At 39.5% G+C, this 10204-nt stretch overlaps 1 non-coding gene across 1 annotated transcript; it reads right to left on the minus strand.

The window, feature by feature from the left end:
- Positions 1-2261: 2261 nt before the first annotated feature.
- Positions 2262-2369, minus strand: LOC148577956 (small nucleolar RNA R71). Its single transcript, XR_015903992.1, has one exon. It is a non-coding gene; the product is annotated as a small nucleolar RNA R71 (small nucleolar RNA).
- Between the last annotated feature and the right edge of the window lie 7835 nt (positions 2370-10204).

Below are 10204 nucleotides of genomic sequence, written 5' to 3' on the forward strand. Positions count from 1 at the left end.
AATTTCCGCGCACCAAGTTTTTGGCGCCGTTGCCGGGGATAGTTTGAGTTTGGACAACTGACGATTCATCTTGTTGCTCAGATTAGGTAATTTTCTTTTTATTTTATTTTCAAAAAAAATTTTTCAAAAATAATTCTAAAATTTTCTCATCTGTTTTCGAAAAAAATAAAAATGTTTTCAAAAATATATTTTTATTCAGAATTTTTAAGAATGAATTCTAGTGTTTCATGAAGCATGTGAAGCCTGGCTGGCTGCAAAGCCATGTCTAAATTCTTTTGGACTGAGGCTTCCAAACCATCAGAATAGAGGCAAGTTACATATTTGATAAGTAATGAGCAGTATATTCTAATATCTTGCTGAAGCTTGGCTGGCCATTGGCCATGTCTAGTGTTTTGGACCGAAGCTTTCATTGAAAGCTTGGCTGGCTAGTGAGCCATGTCTAATTCCTGGACTGAAGCTTTAGACTAACATGGCAAGATTCCTGGAATTCATATTAAAAATTTTGGAATCCTTATTTTCCTTTTTCAATTAATTTTCGAAAAATCCAAAAAAATTAGAAAATCATAAAAATAAAAAATATTTTGTGTTTCTTGTTTGAGTCTTGAGTCATGTTATAAGTATGGTGTCAATTGCATGTGCATCTTGCATTTTTCGAAAATTTTCATGCATTCATAGTGTTCTTCATGATCTTCAAGTTGTTCTTGGTAAGTCTTCTTGTTTGATCTTTGCATTTGCATGTTTTGTGTCTTTTCTTGTTTTTCATATGCATTCTTGAATTCTTAGTGTCTAAGCATTAAAGAATTCTAAGTTTGGTGTCTTACATGTTTTCCTTGCATTAAAAACTTTTCAAAAATATGTTCTTGGTGTTCATCTTAACATTCATAGTGTTCTTATCAAATCAAATTTTCAATTTGAAAATCTTATCTTTTTCAAAATCTTTTTCAAAAATCAAATCTTTTTCAAATTTCTTAGTTATTTTCGAAAATTCCAAAAATATTTTTCAAAAATCTTTTTCTTATTTTTACATCAAATTTTCGAAAATAACAATAACAATTAATGTTTTGATTCAAAAATTTCAAGTTTGTTACTTGCTTGTTAAGAAAGATTCAAACTTTAAGTTCTAGAATCATATCTTATGATTTCTTGTGAATCAAGTCATTAATTGTGATTTTAAAAATCAAATATTTTTCAAAAACAATTTCAATCATATCTTTTCAAAAATATCTTCTTATCTTTTTCAAAAAATTTGATTTCAAAATATCTTCTCTAACTTCCTAACTTCTTATCTTTTCAAAATTGATTTTCAAATTTGTTTCAACTAACTAACTAACTTTTTGTTTGTTTCTTATCTTTTTCAAAACCACCTAACTAACTCTCTCTCTCTAATTTTTGAAAATATCTCTCCCCTTTTTCAAAATTTCTTTTTTTTATTTAATTATTTTAATCTTTGATTTTAAAAAAAAAAACTACTAACCTTTTTCAAAAACTATTTTCGAAAATCACTAACTCTTTTTCAAAAATAATTTTCAAAAATTCTTTCCCTCTCTCATCTTATTCTATTTATTTATTCATCTACTAACATCTCTCCCTCACCCACCAAAAATCCGAACCCTCTCTCTCTCTTTCTGAGTTCAGATTTTTCTCTTCTTTTCTTCTACTAACAATAAGGAACCTCTTTACTGTGACATAGAGGATTCCTCTTCTTTTCTTTTTCTCTTCTCTTTCTTATGAGAAGGGACAGAGAAAAAGGCATTCTTGTTGAAGCTGATCCAGAACCAGAAAGGACTCTGAAGAGGAAACTAAGAGAAGCTAAATTACAACAATCTAGAGATAACTTGATTGAAAATTTCGAACAAGTGAAGGAGATGGCAGCCGAACCCAACAACAATGCAAGGAGAATGCTTGGTGACTTTACTGCACCTAATTCCAATTTACATGGAAGAAGCATCTCCATTCCTGCCATTGGAGCAAACAACTTTGAGCTGAAACCTCAATTAGTTTCTCTGATGCAGCAGAACTGCAAGTTTCATGGACTTCCATCTGAAGATCCTTTTCAGTTCTTAACTGAATTCTTGCAGATCTGTGATACTGTTAAGACTAATGGAGTAGATCCTGAAGTCTACAGGCTCATACTTTTCCCATTTCCTGTAAGAGACAGAGCAAGAATATGGTTGGACTCTCAACCTAAAGATAGCCTGAACTCTTGGGATAAGCTGGTCACGGCTTTCTTAGCCAAGTTCTTTCCTCCTCAAAAGCTGAGCAAGCTTAGAGTGGATGTTCAAACCTTCAAACAAAAAGATGGTGAATCCCTTTATGAAGCTTGGGAAAGATACAAACAGCTGACCAAAAAGTGTCCTTCTGACATGCTTTCAGAATGGACCATCCTGGATATATTATATGATGGTTTATCTGAGCTATCAAAGATGTCACTGGACACTTCTGCAGGTGGATCCATTCACCTAAAGAAAATGCCTGCAGAAGCTCAAGAACTCATTGACATGGTTGCTAATAACCAGTTCATGTACACTTCCGAGAGGAATCCTGTGAGTAATGGGACGCCTATGAAGAAGGGAGTTCTTGAGATTGATACTCTGAATGCCATATTGGCTCAGAATAAAATATTGACTCAGCAAGTCAATATGATCTCTCAGAGTCTGAATGGAATGCAAGCTGCATCCAACAGTACTCAAGAGGCTTCTCCTGAAGAAGAAACTTATGATCCTGAGAACCCTGCAATAGTAGAGGTGAATTACTTAGGTGAACCTTATGGAAACACCTATAACTCATCATGGAGAAATCATCCAAATTTCTCATGGAAGGATCAAAAGCCTCAACAAGGCTTTAATAATGGTGGAAGAAACAGGTTTAACAATAATAAACCTTTTCCATCATCCACTCAGCAACAGACAGAGAACTCTGAACAAAATACTTCTAATTTAGCAAACTTAGTCTCTGATCTATCTAAGGCCACTGTAAGTTTCATGAATGAAACAAGGTCTTCCATTAGAAATTTGGAAGCACAAGTGGGCCAGCTGAGTAAAAGGATCACTGAAATCCCTCCTAGTACTCCCCCAAGCAATACAGAAGAGAATCCAAAAGGAGAGTGCAAGGCCATTGACATAACCAAAATGGCCGAACCCAATGAGGGAGAGGAGGACGTGAATCCCAAGGAGGAAGACCTCCTGGGACGTCCAGTGATCAATAAGGAGCTTCCCTCTGAGGAACCAAAGGACTCTGAGGCTCATCTAGAGACCATAGAGATCCCATTAAACCTCCTTATGCCATTCATGAGCTCTGATGAGTATTCCTCTTCTGAAGAGAATGAGGATGTTACTGAAGAGCAAACAGCCAAGTTTCTTGGTGCAATCATGAAGCTGAATGCCAAATTATTTGGCATTGATACTTGGGAAGTTGAACCTCCTTTGTTCATCAATGAACTAAGTGATCTGGATCAACTGACATTGCCTCAGAAGAGACAGGATCCTGGAAAGTTCATAATACCTTGTACTATAGGCACCATGATCTTTAAGGCTCTGTGTGACCTTGGTTCAGGGATAAACCTCATGCCGCTCTCTGTAATAGAGAAACTGGGAATCTATGGGGTGCAAGCTGCTAAAATCTCATTAGAGATGGCAGATAATTCAAGAAAATAGGCTTATGGACAAGTAGAGGACGTGCTAGTAAAGGTTGAAGGCCTTTACATCCCTGCTGATTTCATAGTCCTGGATACTGGAAAGGAAGAGGATGAATCCATCATCCTAGGAAGACCTTTCTTGGCCACAGTAAGAGCTGTGATTGATGTGGACAGAGGAGAAGTGATCCTTCAATTGAATGAGGACAACCTTGTGTTTACAACTCAAGGATCTCTCTCTGCATCCATGGAGAGGAAGCAGAAAAAGCTTCTCTCAAAGCAGAGTCAAACAAAGCCCCCACAGTCAAACTCTAAGTTTGGTGTTGGGAGGCCACAACCAAACTCTAAGTTTGGTGTTGAACTCCCATATCCAAACTCTAAGTTTGGTGTTGGAGAGTCTCAACAATGCTCTGAACATCTATGAGGCTCCATGAGAGCCCACTGTCAAGCTATTGACATTAAAGAAGCGCTTGTTGGGAGGCAACCCAATTTTTATTTATCTAACAATATTTTTCTTAGTTATATGTCTTTATAGGTTCATGATCATGTGGAGTCACAAAATAAATATAAAAATTGAAAACGGAATCAAAAACAGTAGAAGAAAAATCACACCCTGGAGGAAGCACCTGCCTGGCGTTCAACGCCAGAACAGAGCATGGTTCTGGCGCTGAACGCCCAAAATGGGCAGCATCCTGGCGCTGAACGCCCAGAACAAGCATGGTTCTGGCGTTCAATGCCAGAAATGGCAACAAATGGGCGTTGAACGCCCAAAATGGGCACCAACCTGGCGCTGAACGCCCAGAGTTGTGTGCAAGGGCATTTTACATGCCTAATTTGGTGCAAGGTTGTAAATCCTTGAACACCTCAGGATCTGTGGACCCCACAGGATCATCTCAGGAACTGTGGACCCCACAGGATCATCTCAGGATCTGTGGACCCCACAGGATCCCCACCTACCTCCACTCACTTCTTCTCACCCTTCTTTCACATAATCCCATAAACACTCTTCTCCAAAACCCTTCACCTATCACCTCCATCTCTCTTCCCCATTAAACCTTCACCACTCACATCCACCCACTCTTCCCCATAAACCTACCTCATAAACTCCACCTACCTTCAAAATTCAAAACCAATTTCCCACCCAAACCCACCCATATGGCCGAACCTTAACCCCCCTCCTTCCCCTATATAAAGCCCTCCATTCTTCATCAAATTCACACAACACACCCTCTACACCCTTCTTGGCCGAAACACTTCCTACTCTCCCTCTCCTCCATTTCTTCTTCTTCTTCATTTATTCTCTCTTTTATTGCTCGAGGGCGAGCAAAATTCTAAGTTTGGTGTGGTAAAAGCATAAGCTTTTTGTTTTTCCATTACCATTGATGGCACCTAAGACCGGAGAATCCTCTAAGAAGGGAAAAGGGAAGACAAAAGCTTCCACATCCGAGTCATGGGAGATGGAAAGGTTCATCTCCAAAGCCCATCAAGACCACTTCCATGATGTTGTGGCCAAGAAGAAGGTGATCCCCGAGGTCCCTTTCAAACTCAAAAGAAATGAGTATCCGGAGATCCGACATGAAATTCAAAGAAGAGGTTGGGAAGTTCTAACAAATCCCATCCAACAAGTCGGCATCCTAATGGTTCAAGAGTTCTATGCCAATGCATGGATCACCAAGAACCATGATCAAAGTAAGAACCCGGATCCAAAGAACTATGTTACAATGGTTCGGGGGAGATACTTAGATTTTAGTCCGGAGAATGTGAGGTTAGCGTTCAACTTGCCAAACATGGAAGAGAACGCACGCCCCTACACAAGGAGAGTCAACTTTGATCAAAGGTTGGACCAAGTCCTTATGGACATATGTGTAGAAGGAGCTCAATGGAAGATTGACTCCAAAGGCAAGCCAGTTCAACTAAGAAGATTGGACCTCAACCCTGTAGCTAGAGGATGGTTGGAGTTCATTCAATGCTCAATCATTCCCACTAGCAACCGGTCTGAAGTTACTATAGACCGGGCCATCATGATCCATAGCATCATGATTGGAGAAGAGGTGGAAGTTCATGAGATTATACCTCAAGAACTCTACAAGGTGGCTAACAAGTCCTCCACTATGGCAAGGTTAGCCTTTCCTCACCTCATTTGCCACCTATGCAATTCGGCTGGGATTGACATAGAGAGAGATATCCTCATCAAAGAGGACAAGCCCATCACTAAGAAAAAGATGGAGCAAGCAAGAGAGCCCATTCATGGAGCTCAAGAGGCGTATGAAGCTCATCACCATGAGATCCCGGAGATGCCTCAAATGCACTTTCCCCCACAAAACTATTGGGAGCAAATCAACACCTCCCTAGGAGAATTGAGTTCCAATATGGGACAACTAAGGGTGGAACATCAAGAGCACTCCATCATGCTTCATGAAATTAGAGAAGATCAAAAAGCAATGAGGGAGGAGCAACAAAGACAAGGAAGAGACACAGAAGAGCTTAAGGACATCATTGGTTCCTCAAGAAGGAAACGCCACCATCACTAAGGTGGATTCATTCCTTGTTCTTATTTCTTCTGTTTTCGTTTTCTATGTTATGTGTTTATCTATGTTTGTGTCTTCATTACATGATCATTAGTAGTTAGTAACTTTGTCTTAAAGTTATAAATGTCCTATGAATCCATCACCTCTCTTAAATGAAAAATGTTTTAATTCAAAAGAACAAGAAGTACATGAGTTTCGAATTTATCCTTGAACTTAGCTTAATTATATTGATGTGGTGACAATGCTTCTTGTTTTCTGAATGAATGCTTGAACAGTGCATATGTCTTTTGAAGTTGTTGTTTATGAATGTTAAATATGTTGGCTCTTGAAAGAATGATGACTAGGAGACATGTTATTTGATAATCTGAAAAATCATAAAAATGATTCTTGAAGCAAGAAAAAGCAGCAAAGAACAAAGCTTGCAGAAAAAAATAGGCGAAAAAATAGAAAGAAAAAGAAAAAGCAAGCAGAAAAAGCCAATAACCCTTAAAACCAAAAGGCAAGGGCAAATAAAAAGGATCCCAAGGCTTTGAGCATCAGTGGATAGGAGGGCCTAAAAGGAATAAAATCCTGGTCTAAGCGGCTAAACCAAGCTGTCCCTAACCATGTGCTTGTGGCGTGGAGGTGTCAAGTAAAAACTTGAGACTGAGCGGTTAAAGTCAAGGTCCAAAGCAAAAAAAAAGAGTGTGCTTAAGAACCCTGGACACCTCTAATTGGGGACTTTAGCAAAGCTGAGTCACAATCTGAAAAGGTTCACCCAATTATGCGTCTGTGGCATTTATGTATCCGGTGGTAGTATTGGAAAACAAAGTGCTTAGGGCCACGGCCAAGACTCATAAAATAGCTGTGTTCAAGAATCATCATACTGAACTAGGAGAATCAATAACACTATCTGAACTCTGAGTTCCTATAGATGCCAATCATTCTGAATTTCAATGGATAAAGTGAGATGCCAAAACTATTCAAGAGGCAAAAAGCTACAAGTCCCGCTCATCTGATTGAAGCTATGTTTCATTGATAGTTTGGAATTTATAGTATATTCTCTTCTTTTTATCCTATTTGATTTTCAGTTGCTTGAGGACAAGCAACAATTTAAGTTTGGTGTTGTGATGAGCGGATAATTTATACGCTTTTTGACATTGTTTTTAGTATGTTTTTAGTAGGATCTAGTTACTTTTAGGGATGTTTTCACTAGTTTTTATGTTAAATTCACATTTCTGGACTTTACTATGAGTTTGTGTGTTTTTCTGTAATTTCAGGTATTTTCTGACTAAAATTGAGGGACTTGAGCAAAAATCAGATTCAGAGGTTGAAGAAGGATTGCTGATGCTGTTGGATTCTGACCTCCCTGCACTCAAAGTGCATTTTCTGGAGCTACAGAACTCAAAATGGCGCGCTTCCAATTGCGTTGGAAAGTAGACATCCAGGGATTTCCAGAAATGTGTAATAGTTTATACTTTAGCCAAGTTTAGACGACGCAAACTGGTGTTCAACGCCAGCTCTCTGCCAAAATCTGGCGTCCAGCGCCAGAAAAGGATCCAAAACCAGAGTTGAACGCCCAAACTGGCACAAAAGCTGGCGTTCAACTCCAAGAAGGATCTCTACACGTGCAACACTCAAGCTCAGCCCAAGCACACACCAAGTGGGCCCCAGAAGTGGATTTATGCATCAATTACTTACTTCTGTAAACCCTAGTAGCTAGTTTATTATAAATAGGACATTTTACTATTGTATTAGACATACTGAGTTTTATCTTCGGATCATAGTAGTCTTGGTTACTCCGGTTCCCCCTCTGGGGCCGAGACCAATGAACTCCATTATCACTTATGTATTTTCAACGGTAGAGTTTCTACACTCCATAGATTAAGGTGTGGAGCTCTGCTGTTCCTCAAAGATTAATGCAAAGTACTACTGTTTTCTATTCAATTCATCTTGTTTCGCTTCTAAGATATTCATTCGCACTTCAACCTGAATGTGATGAACGTGACAATCATCATCATTCCCTATGAACGCGTGCCTGACAACCACTTCCGTTCTACATTAGATTAAATGAGTATCTCTTAGATCTCTTAATCGGAATCTTCGTGGTGTAAGCTAGAATGATGGAGGCATTCAAGAGAATCCGGAAGGTCTAAACCTTGTCTGTGGTATTCCGAGTAGGATTCAATGAATGAATGACTGTGACGAGCTCCAAACTCGCCATTGCTGGGCGTAGTGACAGACCCAAAAGGATAGTAAATCCTATTCCAGCATGATCGAGAACCGACAGATGAATAGTCGTGCCGTGACAGGGTGCATTGACCATTTTCACTGAGAGGATAAGATGAAGCCATTGACAAGGGTGATGCCTCCAGACGATTAGCCGTGCCGTGACAGGGCATTTGGATCATTTTCCCGAGAGAATACCGAAAGTAGCCATTGACAATGGTAATGTATCACATAAAGCCAGCCATGGAAAGGAATAAGACTGATTGGATGAAGACAGCAGGAAAGCAGAGGTTCAGAGGAACGAAAAGCATCTCTATTCGCTTATCTGAAATTCTCACCAATGAATTACATAAGTATTTCTATCCTTTATTATTTATCTTTTAATTATCTAATCCAATCACATTTAACCCTACCTGACTGAGATTTTCAAGGTGACCATAGCTTGCTTCATACCAACAATCTCCGTGGGATTCGACCCTTACTCACGTAAGGTATTACTTGGACGACCCAGTGCACTTGCTGGTTAGTTGTGCGAAGTTGTGAACCATGGTATTGGCATCATGTTTTTGGCGCCATTACCAGGGAAAGAAAGAGCGATGAATTTTACATAATCAAAGTGTAATCACAATTTCCGCGCACCAAGCGCCCACGCACAGACCGTGCTGGCGCTGCGAACAGAAGGCAATACAAAGAGTGTGCGGGTGAACAGGCTTGTGCGCTCGCACAGGTCGTGAAACACACAGTTGTGTGTACGCATAGCAACGTGCGTACGCACAGATGCCCTATTTCAAAAATTTTTTCTTTCAAAAACTAAAGTACCAAGCTTTAGTACAATCAAAATCTCAACCCTAAACATTCAAAACATCACAAAATCATGATCCATACCAAAATCAACCTATCTAAACTCAAAATTGAACTAATCCTAAGCTAACTAAGACAAGAAAACATGCAATAAACTAGGACTATAAACAAAGAGAAAGGGTAAGAAAGATGTTACCATGGTGGGGTGTCTCCCACCTAGCACTTTGGTTTATAGTCCTTAAGTTGGACTTATTGAGGAGACTCTAGCTAGGGTGGCTTGGTCTTTGACTCTCCTCCAGGATCCCGTATTCTAGGCATCCGCTTACCTTCTTGTTGATTTTTATGCTTCAAGCCGGATGGATAAGCTCCTAATTGACCCTTGTAACAACCCAACATTTTTCAAAAATCACCCAATTATGCTTCACACCATTCTTGAACTCCAATTCTTGAATTGTTTTTCTTGAAGGGCCTTGGATTCTCTTGGCAACCAATACCCCTTCCTCCACCATGTACCAACCCAAGAAGGACCTTGAGTTGGTAATCCGTCTCCAAAATAGCATATTAATGGGGGCCAATAAAGTTCATAGGTGAAATTGCCACCCACTGAATATGCTCTTGGTTGTCAACTCCTACCTCACCAACTTCCTCTTCCCCATCACTCAAGTCATAACAAGGAGGTTGTGAGAAGTCTACCTCCATGTTTCTCTCAAACTCAATGCGAAAAGGCTCATTAGGATCATTAAGGGGATTGACCAAGGAGGACAAAAAATCATTAATGATGGAATTTTCATCTTGATCAATCTCCCTCAATTTTCCCTTTTTCTCCTTCGGTTCAAATACTCCACTTTCTCCCTCTTGTTCCAATTCATGCTCTATCTCTTCTTCTTTCCCTTGTGGCTTTACGTTCTCCTCTTCACTCTATTCTTTAGTTGATCCTTCACATTCTTCAAGAGAAGTGTCTTGATCAGATGAGCATAAGAGGACTAAGCGGTTCACCGCTTCGGCTATGGTTGCCACAAATTGCCCTTGTGTCCTT

Source organism: Arachis ipaensis, chromosome B1 (genome assembly GCF_059453495.1).
Source record: "Arachis ipaensis isolate K30076 ecotype BB chromosome B1, ASM5945349v1, whole genome shotgun sequence".
In the NCBI taxonomy this organism is placed as follows: domain Eukaryota; kingdom Viridiplantae; phylum Streptophyta; class Magnoliopsida; order Fabales; family Fabaceae; genus Arachis; species Arachis ipaensis.